Source organism: Octopus bimaculoides, chromosome 1 (genome assembly GCF_046866305.1).
Source record: "Octopus bimaculoides isolate indiv1 chromosome 1, ASM4686630v1, whole genome shotgun sequence".
Classification (NCBI taxonomy): Eukaryota; Metazoa; Mollusca; class Cephalopoda; order Octopoda; family Octopodidae; genus Octopus; species Octopus bimaculoides.
Window position 1 is genome coordinate 54,900,774 of NC_142928.1, and position 17,267 is coordinate 54,918,040.

General features: G+C 33.7%; 1 protein-coding gene across 9 annotated transcripts in view; it reads left to right on the top strand.

The window, feature by feature from the left end:
- Positions 1-17,267, top strand: part of LOC106876273 (uncharacterized) — a 292,167-nt gene that overhangs the window by 255,157 nt on the left and 19,743 nt on the right. The gene's annotated exons all lie outside the window — the stretch shown is intronic.

Here is a 17,267-nt window from a genome sequence, read left to right on the forward strand (position 1 = left end):
CTGTTACCAACCCTTAACTGTTTTCAATTAAAGGATTATTTAATATTCCACTGGTCTTCAAAAGCACAGAGCAAGAAGATATATTGTCAACAGGGAATACATCACAAGACACATGCGCACACTCACACACACACACACACACACACACACACACACACACACACATCCATACAACTTTTATCTAACACTTCAACTCACAAGGCACTGATTGGCTTGAGTCTTTCACGTCTCACTGAAATAGAACTCAAAATCATATGGTTACAAAGAAAGTCCCAAATTCGCATAACTATGTCTGTATTTATTACATCATATTTGTTGACATAACTCTGCAAAATCATATTTATTCATCTTTTCTGTCATTCTGTTAGAAACGAAATAGTCAGAGATAGAGGCCAGAAGAAGTGAATGAGAGTGAAAGAGAAACACTCATCTTGAAATGGCAAGGATCCATTGTAATTTTATATTACATCAGCTCCTATATGCAACCTTTACTGGCTTTGCACTGAAGAAGCATTTAAGTAACTTTATCACAATTTCTAATCTGATGATGTGATATTTTATCAAACAGCTGTGTAACTTCAAACCATGTTATGAGAACACGAATATCTTAATCTTTAGTTCAATAAACAATTCTTCTAATGTTAATTCTAACTTACTTATTTCCTTTCTTCAAACTTACCTTCCTTCTTAACAGTTATACCTTTAGTAAATCTTCTGCTCTTTTCTAATCAAATATTTTTTTGAAGCTCTTATTACATCAATTATATTATCAGTTGTAAGTGATTAATGATAGATTAATGTTGTGAGGGCACAAGACCTTATGGGTAGGGTGTTACACTAACAATCACGAGACCATGGTTTAGATTTCTGGACCAGGCACTGGCGTTATGTTCTTGATCAAAACACTTAATTTCACTTTGCCTTGTAAACACTGGATAAAGTGCATCTGTGAGTTAGAAGTTGACCTGTATTGGTGACTCCATATCAATCAGTCAGGCAGATCTCTTAGATGTGACCTAATATGTTCTTGTGTCTCAACTGATAGCAATTCAGTTTTATCTATTTGTTATGGCTACAAGATGTTCTTCCTATTATAGACCAGGTATATTCATTGTAGTATAAGTAGGGATGAAGTTGTCTTCTCCTACTTGAGCTTCCTTCACCCAATAGTGGTTTTGTTTTAAAATTGTAACTCTGTGATTTGGTCACCTTGAACTGTAATCTACAACAGGGGTCACCAACTGCCAGATTGTGGATCATTTGGTACCGGGTCACACAGAAAGAATAAATTATAAAATTTTATTTCTATTTTATTGACCACTAGCAGAGATATTTGGCGTTGTCCGTGTCACATGGAACTGAAGAATTAGACTTTTCTTCTATATTTTTTCAAATGAACTGGAATACCTATGATTCGAATTTCATCAAAATTGCAGATGAAGAATTTTAATGAGGGTTCTTTCCCTCTTTACACACCCTAACAAAAATTCTAATCATGACACATTTATTCCATACTACTCATCTTTATACCCAGATTCCAAAATTTAAATCTTATGGAACGTATTGAAAGGTTTTTGGTCCTGAAAAATGGAGCTCTAAAATGTGGGAGTTAAGGCCCATATTGGTGGGGGGGATCTTAAAGTCAACCAGAGAAGTTGAATTGTTGGGAATCTTTTTAACTTGAGTTTTATATCTATTGTTCAAATTTCTTTGAAATTGGAAATATATGTCTTTATATATATCTTTATGGAAAAGATTATGTTAAATTTTTGAAATGCAAATATGTGAATGGAAATTAAGTTTAATTTGTAGCCAAAATAGTACTGAATCTTTTGATACCCCATATGTCAAAATCTGTAACGTGGTTTTGGAAAGCATAATGAATATATAAAATATAGGAAAGTATATTACATAACAATACAGACGTAATACTGAAATAGTGTAAGAGATAACAGATTGCTCTGGGCTCGCATTAGGCAAAAAGTTTGAAATTTTTTTTGGCCCATGACACTGCATGGACCTTGGCTTTTGTATTTGACACGTGTTGCTTTAAGTATTTTATTTATATTATATATATATATGTATGTATAAGCTATGAGGGAGACCTCTACATGGTAGCTAGACCTTGTAGAAATAGCAGCCAAATCTCCCTCAAAACACCCTACTGTCTTAATCCGACAATTCTGCCTATTATGTAGTTTGAATGAGAAACTGTAACTAAAAATTAAGATTATTAACCCCACAGGGAGAGGAAAGAAGCGAGACAGCATAGCGACTGTTTTGGCTGACTGTCATCCTGTACTCCCCTTGTTGCTAGCGAAATGCTATGTGCCAGCTGTCTGAGCAACTGGTTGTTTTAATGGCAGAACGAACAGGACATAAAGATTACAAAAATAGCGATTCTCACTTTGAAACTAACAATTTTGAAAATCTTTTTAGATTATGGAATGCCCCGCTGTCTCATGTATCCATGTTTAAAATTTCAGTGTGATTGGATAAACAATACTCCAGTTATAAGCACACAAACAGACAGACAGAACGGATTTTATATATTAATATATATATATATATATATATATATATTGTATGTATATATATATGTGAGATAATAGTTTCACTTTAATAGTGAAACTATTAAAGTGAAAGTATCTGACATTACAATAGAGAAGTGTTATTGTTTCACTTTTTACACGTAATACTGAGATAGTGGAAGGGATAAAGGATTGCTCTGGTTGCACATCAGGCAAGAAGATTAAAATTTTTTTGGCCTATGACACTACATGGACCCTAAGTAAGGTATGTGTAAAATTTGAATGAAATCAGTTGTGTAGTTTGCGAGTTTTAGGGATTCACACAGACAGACACACATTCTCATCTTTATATATAAAGATTGCTGTCTGCAGGGTGTTTTTACATTATGTATTGTATATGTAATAATTAGATTATATATTATGTACTGTATTGTGTTTTGTTATGTGCATGATCTCCAATCTGTGAAAAAATTATCTTGCATGAAACTGGTCCACAGTGCAAAAGAGGTTGGGGGCTCGTGATCTACAACTTGAAAGTTGAATAATTACATAATGCAAATCGAGTGAAAATGAGACATGATAAGGGTTTAAATTTTTAGAAATGAAGCCAAAAAGAATGTGATAACTTCATACATTCGTACAGTGTGTTGTCATGATGAAGAATTGCCAACTGCATAGAACAATTTAATATTTTTTCCCATGTACATATATGAGGGTGTGCTGAAAAGTTCCTGGATTTGGGTAAAAGAAAATACTGGAGGATCAGTTAATTATGATTTTATTCAATATGTTTCCCTCACAGAGTCACACATTGCAGCAGTCCTTCAGTTTTTCTAAGTCCTGTAAAAGAACTCGGAAGGTTGGGCACCATAATCTGTCTTGCCAATAATTCTAATAAAACCTCACCAGCATAACAATTCATCTGTGAGAACAAATTATGTACATTATTTACATTATTTACATTATTTACATTTGATGGATATTTGTCCTCATCTTGTTTGTTGTTAACACAACGTTTCAGCTGATATACCCTCCAGCCTTCATCAGGTGTCTTGGGGAAATTTCAAACCTGAGTTTTCATTCCTAAGGTATTTTTCGATGTTGTTATTATTATTATTATTATTCAGATCACTGCCTGGAGTCGAACTTGGAATCTTGGGGTTAGTAGCCCGTGCTCTTAACCACTATGCCGGTATATGGCGTAGTGGTTAAGAGCGCAGGCTACTAACCCCAAGCTTCCAAGTTCGATTCCAGGCAGTGATCTGAATAATAATAATAATAATAATAACAACAACATCAAAAAATACCTTAGGAATGAGAGAGAACCCAGGTTTGAAATTTCCCCAAGACACCTGATGAAGGCTGGAGGGTATATCAGCCGAAACATTGTGTTGACAACAAACAAGATGAGGACAAATATCCATCAAATGTAAAAAATGTACATAATTCCTCATCTCTTAAATATAGAACTGTAAATTAAGAAATATTCATTTACTTATTGATAAAAAGAGATTATTTTATAAGAGAGCAAATAAACCAATAATTTCACTAAATAATTCCTTTTATTAATTTGTTAATTCAAGCTTAATTCCCTGTAGTTTCTTTTTCTCTGCATATCTTGTAATTAAAAGCTGACTATCAAGGCAATAGGGGAGTTATGTAGCTGGTGGTTTGTCAACCGGTTCTTTGACCTGCCTACAATCAACATTGACCTGGGCCTCTACTTCAACAATAACAATAACAAAAGCAGCTTCTATCATACTATAATTAAATCAATTTTTAATTATGGTACAAGAAGGTACTGATATATGCATATAGATATAAATATTTGTATTTATGTAAGGGAGAAAGAGAGAAACTGGGAGAACATTTTGCTTCCTTTTAAAAGAGAGAGAGAGAGAGAGAGCAAAAGAATCATGATAGTTTTATGAAGGTAGGAAGTAATGTGTAGGTACTCATTACTTATGAAAATAAATATGGGACACACGCACACAGCTGCTCACAAACACATGCAAGTCAGAATTTTATTCATTTAGAAGAGTAATCAAACTACAAGGGTCTATGATAAAGAGAGAAGAATGAATTACTTTTGAGGATGAAGAAGAAAAAAAATAAGGCAGGATGAAGAAGTTACACATTAGTTTTAAGAGAGCAGTGAGAAAGTTGTTTTGAAAGAGTGAAAGAGAAAGAAAGAGAATGTAAATCATTCCAGTTACCTATATATTTTGCTGACCTATTTTCTGTTGAACTGACTCAGATATCAAAATCACATCTTTAGAACCATGCTAAAGAATAATACCTCTTCACCAACACATTGGATCTCAACTACATTTTGTGAAATAAGCAATCAACATTTTACAAAACAGAATTAACATTTTTTGTATCAACATACTTAAACTATACTGTACAAACAAGTGATATTTCTATAGTTGATGTTTAACAACATAAGTATATGTGCGTGTGTGTATGTGTCCCTACAAATAACACTTAATATACATTTACAAATAAAATACTATTACTAATAGCCAGGTGAAACAGTGAGTAAGTGGTTGGAATGTTGATTTGGTAGGAGGGTGGAATTTAATGAGAGGGCAGTGTATTCATTTACAACAGACAATAGCATTTACAAATGAAAGGAACATATCCTTCAATGGTACAAAACTAGACTTCAGAAAATATTGATACAAAACAGAAGTCTTTAATGCATTTGGTAGGTACCATTCCAAATTGTTTTTGTTTTTAATAATTTTTTTGTTATATTTAAAAAGGGATACTCTTGTCCTATGTCCTCAAAGTAAGAATACTACAATTAATGTATAATGAATGAAGAAAATGAATTAAGAAATTCCAGTGTAACTAAAAGGCAAAACTGTACTTGGTGAGATTAAGAAGAAACAAAGCATGGGAAGTTGTTACTGTCCTTCACACCACCCCTGGTGCCCTATCAGTCTTGGCTGAGCAGGCCTATGGTTAAAAAAAATTCCAGTCTTCACAACCACCACCATTCCTTCCCCCACCCTCTAAGAGTATCTAGTAGTTCAGTATCCTTGTTTAAGGCTGGGGGTATAATTTGAGAGAGAATAGGTTGTTATTTCTAAGATTGGTTATTATCTGTCAAGTGGAGGAAGCAGGTCCAACAGGTGGATTCCAGTAAATGTAGCATGAAATGATAAATTCTGAAGATCAAAGTGATTTATAGTGGATAAACAAGAATCAAGAAACAAATGAAGAACAACATAATGATAGGCCAGAAGACTAAAAGAGTTTTAGTCAAGGAGAGATAGGTAGCTTTTTTCTCTTTTTACCTGGATGTGGTCCATGATGCCACTAATCAAAGGTGTATTATCTCGTGATATCTGAACACTAAAGAAAGATATATGCAAGCCTAGTAGACAGTCAACAGCTGTTAAGAACTAAAATAGATTTTGGCACTGAAGAAAAGACAAGAATAATTGATGTGGTTTTCACTGTCTGGAGAATAGAGGGATTCCAAAAATGTTTGCAAGAAATGGTGAATTTTAGCACAAACAGAAAAATGATAAATTAAAGTGGATGAGTTTCACTTTTTATCACTAGAATAGATTTTAAATTAAAGTTTATTAAAGAAGAGTTTCTGAAGTATTAAAATAGAGTTTACTGAGATAAGATTATTTAGACATTCCTTCAGATACTATTTCATTTAAGGCTGTTTTAAACTAATCTATCTTTACATCACTAACAAATACACAGGGAAGGGGAAGAGAGTATGCAAGTTAAATTCAGGATCAATTTTAAACTGAACCTCTGTCTTTAGGTTAAAAGCTAGCTAAATGAATATTTAACACTCCTGAAATACACTGAAAACTAGCAAAAATAAACTAAAAGTCTATATGACTGACAAAAGAAATTCGCTTCTAAAATGAAATGGAATATTAGAAATATGGAAAAATCTAAAGAAACGCCATGACTGTTGATTTTACCAAATTAACTTTCCTTTGTTTAAGTTTTTCCTATTAATTATTTTTTCACACATTTCTGAATCAAGAATACGACAGTGCTTATCAGTTTATTTCTGTCATCACATTTAAAATTCCATTTAAAATTTTCAAAAGAGCACAGTTTTCTTCAGAGAATACTTAATTTGTGCTATAAAGAAAATAAACATCCTTCTTCAATCATCGCCACAACTACTAACACAACCATTATCACTATATCACTACCACAACATTTCTATAAATAATTTCCAGAAAATCTATGGATATGTAAGTGTGCGTGTATAATTTAATATACAGAGGATTTAAATACGAGCAGCTACAAGTTTCATGCCTATGATAATGCAATAGTCAGACAAACTTGTATATCATATCTGTCCAATAATACATGACATGTGCATGTTAAATAATTATCTCTCAGTGGATGGAGCACTATTTTTGAGTGCATGTGTGTGCGTGGGCACAGGGTGTGGTGGGTAAATTGTCGCCATTTTATATCTTAAATTTCATGCATGTGCATGTTTGTTTTAGATTTTTGTTGACTACACAGTATAGTAGGGTCAGTATGGCACAGTCTGTGAGAAAAACAACACCATGATGCAATTCACTCTGCCAGAAATTTGGAAATGACATACTGTACTGCTTGGTATTTGCGCTGGAAGCTCCAATGCGAGCATTTCAGAGTGTTTGGGTGTCTGTCGGATGACATGTACTGAGAGTGATGAAAATCAAACATCCAGTCTACATCATGGTGTTTGAAGTGATCACTAGTGGTGGTGACGTTATGCCTCCATTCATCTTCCCACATAGCCTCAGACTCAACACGGAGGCCCGCATCAAGTGCCTGGAGGAGGTAGTGTTGCTTTGGGTCAAGAGGGTGGCTGTTGGAAGACCCTATGTTTGGCAACAGGACTCTGCACCATGCCACACAAGCAGGAGAACCCAGTCATGGTCGTCAGACAGTTTCTGCAACCACATCACCCCTAACATCTAGCCACCTAACTCCTCAGATTGCAACCCCCTTGATTATTATGTGCAAGGCGCAGTTTAGCAAGAGACAACAAAACTCCTTGTAGTACTAAAGATGAACTGAAGGCAACGATTATGACAGCATTCACCAACTTAAATAAAGTGACCATCCAGAAGAGTTGCAGGAGATTTTGAAGTCATCAGGGGCTGCATTAACCCCATGGGAGGCATTTCCCTCCTTCTGTCTGGTGATTTCAAACAAACCCTACCCATAATTCCAAAAGGCACCATTAAGTTATCTTCCCCGTGGCAGGACGTGACAATTTTGACTCTTACAACAAACACGAGGGCCCAGCTTTTCAGCGACAACTAATCGGGCAACTTCTCACCATTGGTGATGGTACAGCTCCCTCTGATGCAGCTGGAGAGATGGCTGTCTCACACTTAGACACACCTGTGGTCACTGTGGATGACCTTACAACTGCTGTTTTTCCCAATCTGCACATAAACTACCAAAAACACATTTGTTGCGAAACTCAATGAAAACCTACTGTGAAACCTTCCTGGAAACCTTCACACCTACAAGTCTGTGGACACTGTTGTGGACCAAGAAGAGGCTGTTTATTTTCTCACTGAAATCCTCAATTCCTTGGACCCCTCTGGACTACCACCTCATTAATTGCACCTCAAAATTGGAGCTCCAGTCATGCTGCTGAGGAACCTGGAGCCACCACGTCTGTGCAACAGAATGCGGTTAGTGGTAATAATGTGCTGCCTCATGTTATTGAAGCAACAATTCTTATTGGTTGCCGTATCAGAGACGTCTTTATATCCAGGATACCTCTTACTCCATCAGATAAGCAATGCCCTTGTCCTTTGTGTTGACTTCAGTTCCTTCTTCGACTTTGCTTTACCATGTCCATCAACAAGTCCCAAGGCCAAACACTAACAACAACAGGCCTCCATTTAGGCCATAAGTCTTTTTTTCATTCTGTCTGCTACTGCTTCTCAATCTCCTTGCAGATGGCTTGAGTTTTGGCAGCACTGCACCCACTGCTTTTCATGTGAACAAAAAAGGATGTTTATACCTGTGAATGGTTAACAATCCTTTTCAGGGCTATTGTCAGAACGATAACATGGCCCTTTTCAGGGCTATTGTCAGAACGATAACATGGCCCTTTTCAGGGCTACTTAACATTCAATTGTTACACCTCCTGAGATGCTCTTGTGACTTCTCCAGGGCCTTTCATTCTGTTGTTATTACTTTATTTATGGTCTATGGGAAAAAATCACTTCTTACTCAATGTCAATGTTTGCAACTTAATGCAAAAAATTTTCAGAGATGTACAACAAAAAAATGGTAGAACCTATTAAGACCATTGCTGAGTATTAAATACTCAAGCAACGCCGGGTACTCCTAGTACTGAATACAGTCCTTTCCTTTAGAAAATAGCAAAGTAGATGTTTCTTTAACAATAAACTACTGATGATAGTTAACTGAATCATTACAATCATGGACAAAATGCCTACAGCATTTAATTATGATTTTTTTTATGCTGAGTTCAAATCCTACCAAAGTCAACTTCACCTTTCATCTTTCCATGGTTGATAAATAAGGTATCAGTCAAATACTGAGGTTGGTTTAATATTTGTATAAAACTCCTAATGTGAATAGAATTATAATAGAGAATTAAGACTATTAGATGATTGTAGAGAGCAAGCAAAATCATTAACTAAAAACATACAAAGAAACCTACTAAAAATAGCAACTAAATCTCTCTTAAATTACAGCTTACTACCTTAAAAAAAGGAAGGACATGTTACATAATGTAACTTTAAGTATGGAGTACAAAAGAGATGGCTAGACACAGCTGGAGTTACTTTCATCATAAATCAACTTCATCAGAGCTGACCTATGCTAATGACAACAGCAATAGCAGCAGCATCAACAACAACAACAACAACAACATCATCATCATCAGTAGCAGAGTATGCTTTTTGAAATATAGATTAATAATTCAAAGCCTATCGCTGATCAAGACATTTTGTTTTCTCGAAAAACATTCAGCCTTTTCATGTCTTAAAAACTGATTTCTATTTTTAAGAAGCCAAACTTTTAATCATGATATTTCATCTTCACTCCACCCTCTTTTAGTATCTGATCTCTTTTGATAATTTCTTTCACATCTCATTTCTCTTTACATTTCATTAATCTCTATATAAACAGAAATATATCTTTTTTTAAAAGGATGATATTAATAAATAAAAAGGGTATCTTAAAAGTGCAAGGACATTTTACTAGAGACAAGAAGATTATTTCTTTAAAATTAATTTATTTACTGTAATAAAGGAGGACATAAAACAAGTAAGAATACAAAGGACAGTGGTTGATAACATTCAGCTGTTTAGACAACCTACATAGAGCTAGGTTTCAGCAGAAGTGTGTGTGTGTATTTATGTATGTTTAATAAAGAAAGTGTAATGCTAAACAGTATGGAATTAATTGAAGTAATATGATATATTAACAGGAAGAAGAATCCTTTCAATGGAATTATCATTCAAACAAGTAATAATAATAACATTGCATATCATATAACTATGAGAAATACTGAAGTCTGAAATTTTCTGTTGTTGTTCAACTCAAGGTCAGCCATATCAAAAAGGATCCAGCTGTGACAATCCTGTCTTTTGTATAAAATTATTGCATTGTTGAATGTGTCTTTCTCTCTTTGGTAAGGGTGTGATTTGAAAGAAGTTTGGTTGTTATTTGTTGCAGATGAAGTGACTGTGTAAATGTCTCCACACTAGCTTATATATTTTCTGTTTTTAAAATCGATATTATAATACCAAAAACGAAATCTTGGGCATTTAACATTTTATAATACATTGGTTTGTACAGGAACAATAAAAAGCTTTATTTTTGAGTATAAATTCAAGAGAGGACATAATTTGAGTTGCTTTTTTGTCATCTTCTACAGGACTCTACAGAAAGATGTGAACTCTATATACTTCTTACAAGAGCAAAGTGTGTGTGTGTGGGGGGGGGGGGGGGGGGAGACACAAATATGGGCAAATGGTTAAGAAGTTTTCTTCAGTCACCAAGGTATCATAAGCTTAGCTCAATCCAAATCTTGTAAGTGAAACTGAGTAGATTGAAACTGTGTGGAAGATTACTGGATATATATATATATATATCTATATTTCTTTCCTTTCCCAAGCGTCCAGTAACACAATCTGTATCACGTCCTCACTTTGTTGTTTTTTTTTGTCTTTTTCCTTTTTTGTACCTATATATATATATATATATATATATATATATATATAAAACTAAGAATGTCTGTCTGTAAGTGAGTCTGTATGTGTAAAACCCTAAAACTCAAGAACTACCCAACTGCTTTCATTCAAATTTTACACATGCTTTACTTAGGGTCCATGCGCAGTGTCATGAGCCCAAAAAATTTTCAACTTCTTGCTTAATACGAGCCCAGAGCAATCTCTTACACTATTTCAGTATTATGTGTCAAAAGTGAAACAATAACATCTCTATTGTAATGTCAGATACTTTCAGTTTGATAGTTTCACTATTAATACTGAAACTGTTAAAGTGAAACTATTATCTCACATATATACATTCATACATACATGCATATACATATATATATAATGTATAGTATACATGTATATGTATGTATGTATGTATATATATATATATATATATATATATATATATATATATATATATATATATATACAGATGTATATAGATATCGAGATTTATATGTATATATATGTATATATGTGTGCATGTATATGTGTACATATGTATGCATATATTTGTGTATATATATATATATAATAATATAAATAATATATAAATATATGCATATAACCATACATATGTACATACCTACATCTATATGCATATATGAGTACAGGACATCACAAAAAAACGTTAAACACAATGAGAAATGAAAACAAAGACGAAGACAGAAAATGAACTTTTTTTCAAAGAATGAAAAACACAAACAGAGAAACGAGACATGCAACATAAAGAATATTTCCCTTCATCAGTTGTCCCTGTTCCATCTACTTTGCATTTCGAAGGCGAGGACAATATGCGACTTCGTTGGAACAGTCCTTCCCGTGAAGCAAATTAAATAAAATTTGGAATTAAATCTGCCTTCTACCAATGTATGCCCCCCACCATTATTTTAAAAAAATTATATTTTATGTACTTTCAGATTGGTATAACCCCTTAAATACAGCAGTTAGATATTTAATAGAAATACTTTGATATACTAGGTTTGCATAAAATTATTTGTATATTAATATTTCTTGCTTTTCATTGGAGTTGTAAATGTAGAATCTAACAATCTGTTTTGCACTATTGATATAAAAATGATTACAATGATTGCTGTTCTGTTGCTGTATTTCATCATTTACTTGGTGAGCTGCTAGTCATTTGTTGTATTGTTTTTGTGGATTAACGAGGTATTAATGTAACATTAGTTGATACCTTCATTGGGAACAATGAGGAAGGTGTTTATACGGTCACTCTACTTACTAGAAACAATAGCTACATCTCCCGTAAATTACACATACAATGTAGTCCCTTTTATACAAAAAGTCAGAATAATCACAGCTGGAAGATCTTTGACCATTGCTCTACTCAATCAGGGCTAACCTGGAACTAAACAACAAATCAGCACAACCTGTGAAAACAGCCTTGCTAGTTTGGAGATTTGTACACACATGCACACACACATGCACATACACACACACACACATATATTAACTTCTTTATTCTTTATATCTCTTTTCTTTGTCTTTTCCTTTCATGGACTGTTTTCATTATTGGGTGGTAGGCTTAATCGATCTTCCAGTTTAATGCTAGTACTTAATTCTTCAGTATCTTTAATAAAGTCTACTTTATTGTTAGCATTGGATGAAAGGCGGCGAGCTGGCAGAATCGTTAGCACGCCGGGCGAAATGCTTAGTGGTATTTCATCTGCCGCTACGTTCTGAGTTCAAATTCCGCCGTGGTCGACTTTGCCTTTCATCCTTTCGGGGTCGATTAAATAAGTACCAGTTACGCACTGGAGTCGATGTAATTGACTTAATCTGTTTGTCTGTCCTTGTTTGTCCCCTCTATGTTTAGCCCCCTTGTGGGCAGTAAAGAAATAAGCATTTGGATGAAATCTCCTGTTTAAGGATAATGCATGTAATGGAGTATCTTCCTTTATTCCTCTACTCCTCTCAGAGGTCCTGCAAAAGGCCCCAGGTGCTGGTTTCCTTTGCATTACTAAGCAATAAAAACGTTTAAAAAATTTTTCTGACTGGCATAGTTGAGTGAATCTTTCTTTTCTTTTTCGATAGTTTTAAACATAATAAAACTTTAATTTACAAATGTAACTAAAATTTAATTTAAGAAGTATTTGTTAAAAAAAACTCTGGACTGTTTATGCAAACTCAACTACTTATATTTTGATAATATATATTGTAGAAACTTTTGATAAACTTGTAAGACATTCTATTATAGTTGGGTACTAAACACATGATGAATTAAATATGTTAGAAATTATGACAAATAATTACGTATATATTCCGTTATTTTTTTATAGTAGTTCATATAAAGTAAAGCTTTGGAGGTCATACAATATGTTGAATAGTTGAATATCAAAAGTTCTAGACATGCTTATTTGCTCTATCCTTGAAAGAAAGCAAAAGTAAGTTGATTGAGTGTGAATTGTTTTAACTGTAACTTTGTTGTAGCCTTTGTATTGGGTCATCCCATAAATAATGCAGTTTTTTCAACTGCATGAACTAAAAGTCAGAGGGGACAGGATAAACTACTTGCATCAACTTGCTATAAAAGCAGGTAGTAATTTTACCTTGTCCTTATTATTAGTGCAAGTTTTGAAGAGTGTAGTTTGATTTTAACAGTTATTTTTTTCAAAGCTATAATAAAGTGACAAAGGAGCATATTCAGCATATTTTGCTTTATGAGTTCAATAAAGGCAACAATGTAATGGAAAGTGCGAGGACAATAAGTGTTAGCCAGTGTCAATGATGGTTCCAGAAATTCCAAGCCAGAAACTACAGCCTAGAAGACGAGCCTCGTCCTGGAAGATCTGTAGAGCTCAACAAAGATGTCCTACAAACACTGGTGGAACAAAATCTCATTGTAACTGTTGAGGAACTAGCAGAGAAGCTTGGATTTGGCCAGTCAATCATTTATTGACACCTGCATGCCATTGGAAAAGTCAGCAAATTGGGTCAGTGGGTTCACAAACTTTTGGAATCTAATTGTGCGCAGAGAGTGAATGTGTACTCTTATTTGCTGTCACATCTCACGAATGAATCTTTTTTGGACTGAATAGTGAAATGGGTACTCTATAAAAATGTCAAGTGCCGAAGACAGTGGGTAGGGAAAGGAGAAACACCGGCACCCCAGGCTAAAGAAGGTCTTCACCCACATAAGATGTCGTTAGTCCACTTTGAACTTTTAAACCCAAACTAAACGATAACAAAAGAAATCTACTGTGAGCAGTTTGAGCAGCTTAAGTCAGCACTAGAAGAAAAACAACCATCTTTGGTTTCAAGACAAAAGGTGTTCTTCCATCAGGATAATGCTTGGCCACATACAGTAAGGATGACATTCCAAAGGCTGGAGCAGTTTGAATGGGAAATGATGCCCCCACCCACCATATTTGATGGATATTGCCCCATCTGATTATCATATATTCCACAGTCTTCAAAATCATTTGGATGGAAAAAATATGAATTCTGTAGATAAAGTCAGAACAGTACTGGAGGAGTATTTTTCATGATGGACAAGTAAATTTTGGAAGAAGGGCCTTGTAAGTCTACCAGTTAGATGGAAGAGCATTATAGAAAATGAAGTAGAGTATATTTTAGATTTAAAAAAGAACTTTATTTTAATTTTGAAAAATAAAAGAAGTATTAAAAAACTGCTTTATTTATGGGATGACCCAATAGAATATCAACAACTTTAATTTTCCCCACAGATTTTGACTTCTTTGAGTAATATTGAGTTTTAAACGCCCATGTTATTAGTTTGTCAGAGTGAATAGAGTAGTTCTACAACTAACGAGTTAATGCAAAGAAATTTTATCCAAAGTATCAACTGGTTGAAGGAAAGTTAATGAGACAATGATTTTTGTCTTCTCTCCTCAGAAAAAAGAAGTCTCTATAATGATGATAACATCAGAAGTGTGAAAGTAGTAAGTGCAATTTATAAGGAGTTGATAAAAAGAAAAAAGTGTAAGATGGAATACACAAGTGAGCACCAACAATTCAATAACAAGTATTAGAGGTTTAAATTTGCACTAAGAATAAAGAAACAAAAAATTCCATAATTTATAGGAGACAGGTGTATTTGAATGGACCGGTGCCACTATATATCTGGTACTTACGTTATTATTTATGATCAGATGAAAAATTAAGGCATTTAAAACAAGATCAAAACTTGCAACATACAAGGACAAAACTAAATACAGTCAGGTTTTTAGTCCAGCATTCTGCTAATAATGCTTTTAAATTTTGGCACAAGGCCAGCAATTTTGGGGGAGGGCTAAGTCAATTATATTACCCCCATTACTCAACTAGTACTTACCTTAACAGCTCCGAAGGGGCGAAAAATAAAGTCAATGTTGACAGAATTTGAACTCAGAACATAAAGATGGATGAAACATCACTAAGCATTTTGCCTGGTGTTCTAACACCTCTGCCAGTTTGCTGCCTTGCACTCTGCTAATGATAACAACATTCAGCACCAAGATAGGGCAAAGATGATTTAGAGAATAAATTACTCAGAGACATGGTCTGCATGAATAACAATAGTCAAGCTAGTGTTATATTTAATGTAGTGAGCATTAAAAATCCAATTAGAAATACTTATGAGGATTAAAAAAAAAGCAACATTAGTTAATTACTAGTTTTATGATTATTATAAAAGGTGGTATTTATAGTCTTTACAGTGCATCCCTAACTGGTGTGTTTATTGTTGTTGTTTTAGCCTCATGTTAATTGTGGCTGAGAAGACTTGTGATCAGTAATAATGGGTAATGTCAAAGAATACAATATCAAATGTTATCTTACTTTGTAAGATATTTGAGAGTGATTTCACTACTACTTCTAGCTAGCTGAACATCTGTACTGGCTCCCTTGTTAATTCATGAGATAGGTGAGGTCGATCAGGTTGATGTTCAACTTGAACTTCTGTAGATCAGCATCAGTTAAGAAAACATAGGAAGAGTGAAAGTTCCAGGGAATTATAGGACTGAATATTTCTGAGGTTTGGAAAGTAAGACAGTAAAAATGAAAAGAGGAAGAGGTAGTTGCATTAACCATATTTTGGATTGCACAGCATGCAGGGCTTGAATAAGTAGGAGTTATTACAGAAGGAGTAGAAAAGACAAGAGTAAAGGTATGACATATCTGTGATGATTTGCTTTTTATGGGGATATAGCTTTCAAATGATTGTGTGGAAGAGAGAGAGAGAGAGAAAGGTATTTTCTGACCTTGAAAAGCAGGCCTGTCTTAAGGGAAAGTTTAGTCTACATAAATAATGAACAGACCTCAATTGTAACCTCTGTTTTAGTTTGATAATAACTGTTGTGTCAGATTAGAGACTGTTCCTCCTCCTCATCATCATCATCTAATGATAAATTGAATATGCAAATGAGTTTTAACATCAAATGTAGGTTTAATAGATATACTTAGAAATACTTAAGTTTTAAGAGTCTCTAAGAATTTAATTATATGAAAGAGATATTGTAGAAATATCTTTAAAAATAATTTTTGAACAAATTATCTTAATTTTTTTTTTAATCCTGAATTTATCAGCTGATGAGACTTTTAGCTAATTTAATGTTTATGAAGTGATAAACAGAATAGAGGTCAGAGAGTGAGGGCGGGAGAGAATGAATGAGTGAGTGCGAGATAGATGTTTACATAGACTCAGTAAAAGTGCATCACCTATCCAGCCAAGTTATATTAACTATTTTAGTCTCTACCACTGGGTCTACTTTGTGATTAGTAGACAAATAGATTGACATTAATCATAACTGACTTTCATCTAAATGAAGAGTTTCTGTTTTTTTTTTTACATTTTATGTTCATCTGAAATAAATAAAATAACAGAAACATTTTCTTTTAATTTTTCTTTCCTTGCTTGTTAATGTATTGTCAGATAATAAAATCTAAAAATACCAAATCAACTGTTATCTAACGGAGATTCTTCCAGTTTGTAATGTTTCATTATGTATTAAGTTACTCACTGATTTTCTTGTCAAAAGCTATGTGAAGTATAGCTCTTATGTTATCAGTGATGACTGACTTGTTATTAAAGATAAGTAATGCTCTACACTGCAAGACAGCTTTCATATCAGTAATACATTAAACATATAAGTGTAGGAGATTAGATAATATATGAAAGGAATGTCTAACAAGATCATTGCTCATATCTCAGAAAGTATTAAAAGTTAATCTAGCTTTTATATTATCAAATTATATGCACAGAATCTTTTTGTCGAGTCAACTGGGAATATTTTTATTGAAAAATTATGGATAATTTGATAAACTAAATAGAAAATTTGAAAGAAAGATGAAAGATGTTATTTTTGTATTTGTTAAAAAATATGATTTCTGGTCAATAATAATAATAAAAAGAAGCAGAAATTGTAAATATTAAGATGGCAAATGAACGAAGAAATGCGGGGGGGGGGGGACATCTAAACAGCTGAAATTATATTTAGTTTATTAAAAGAGTGAA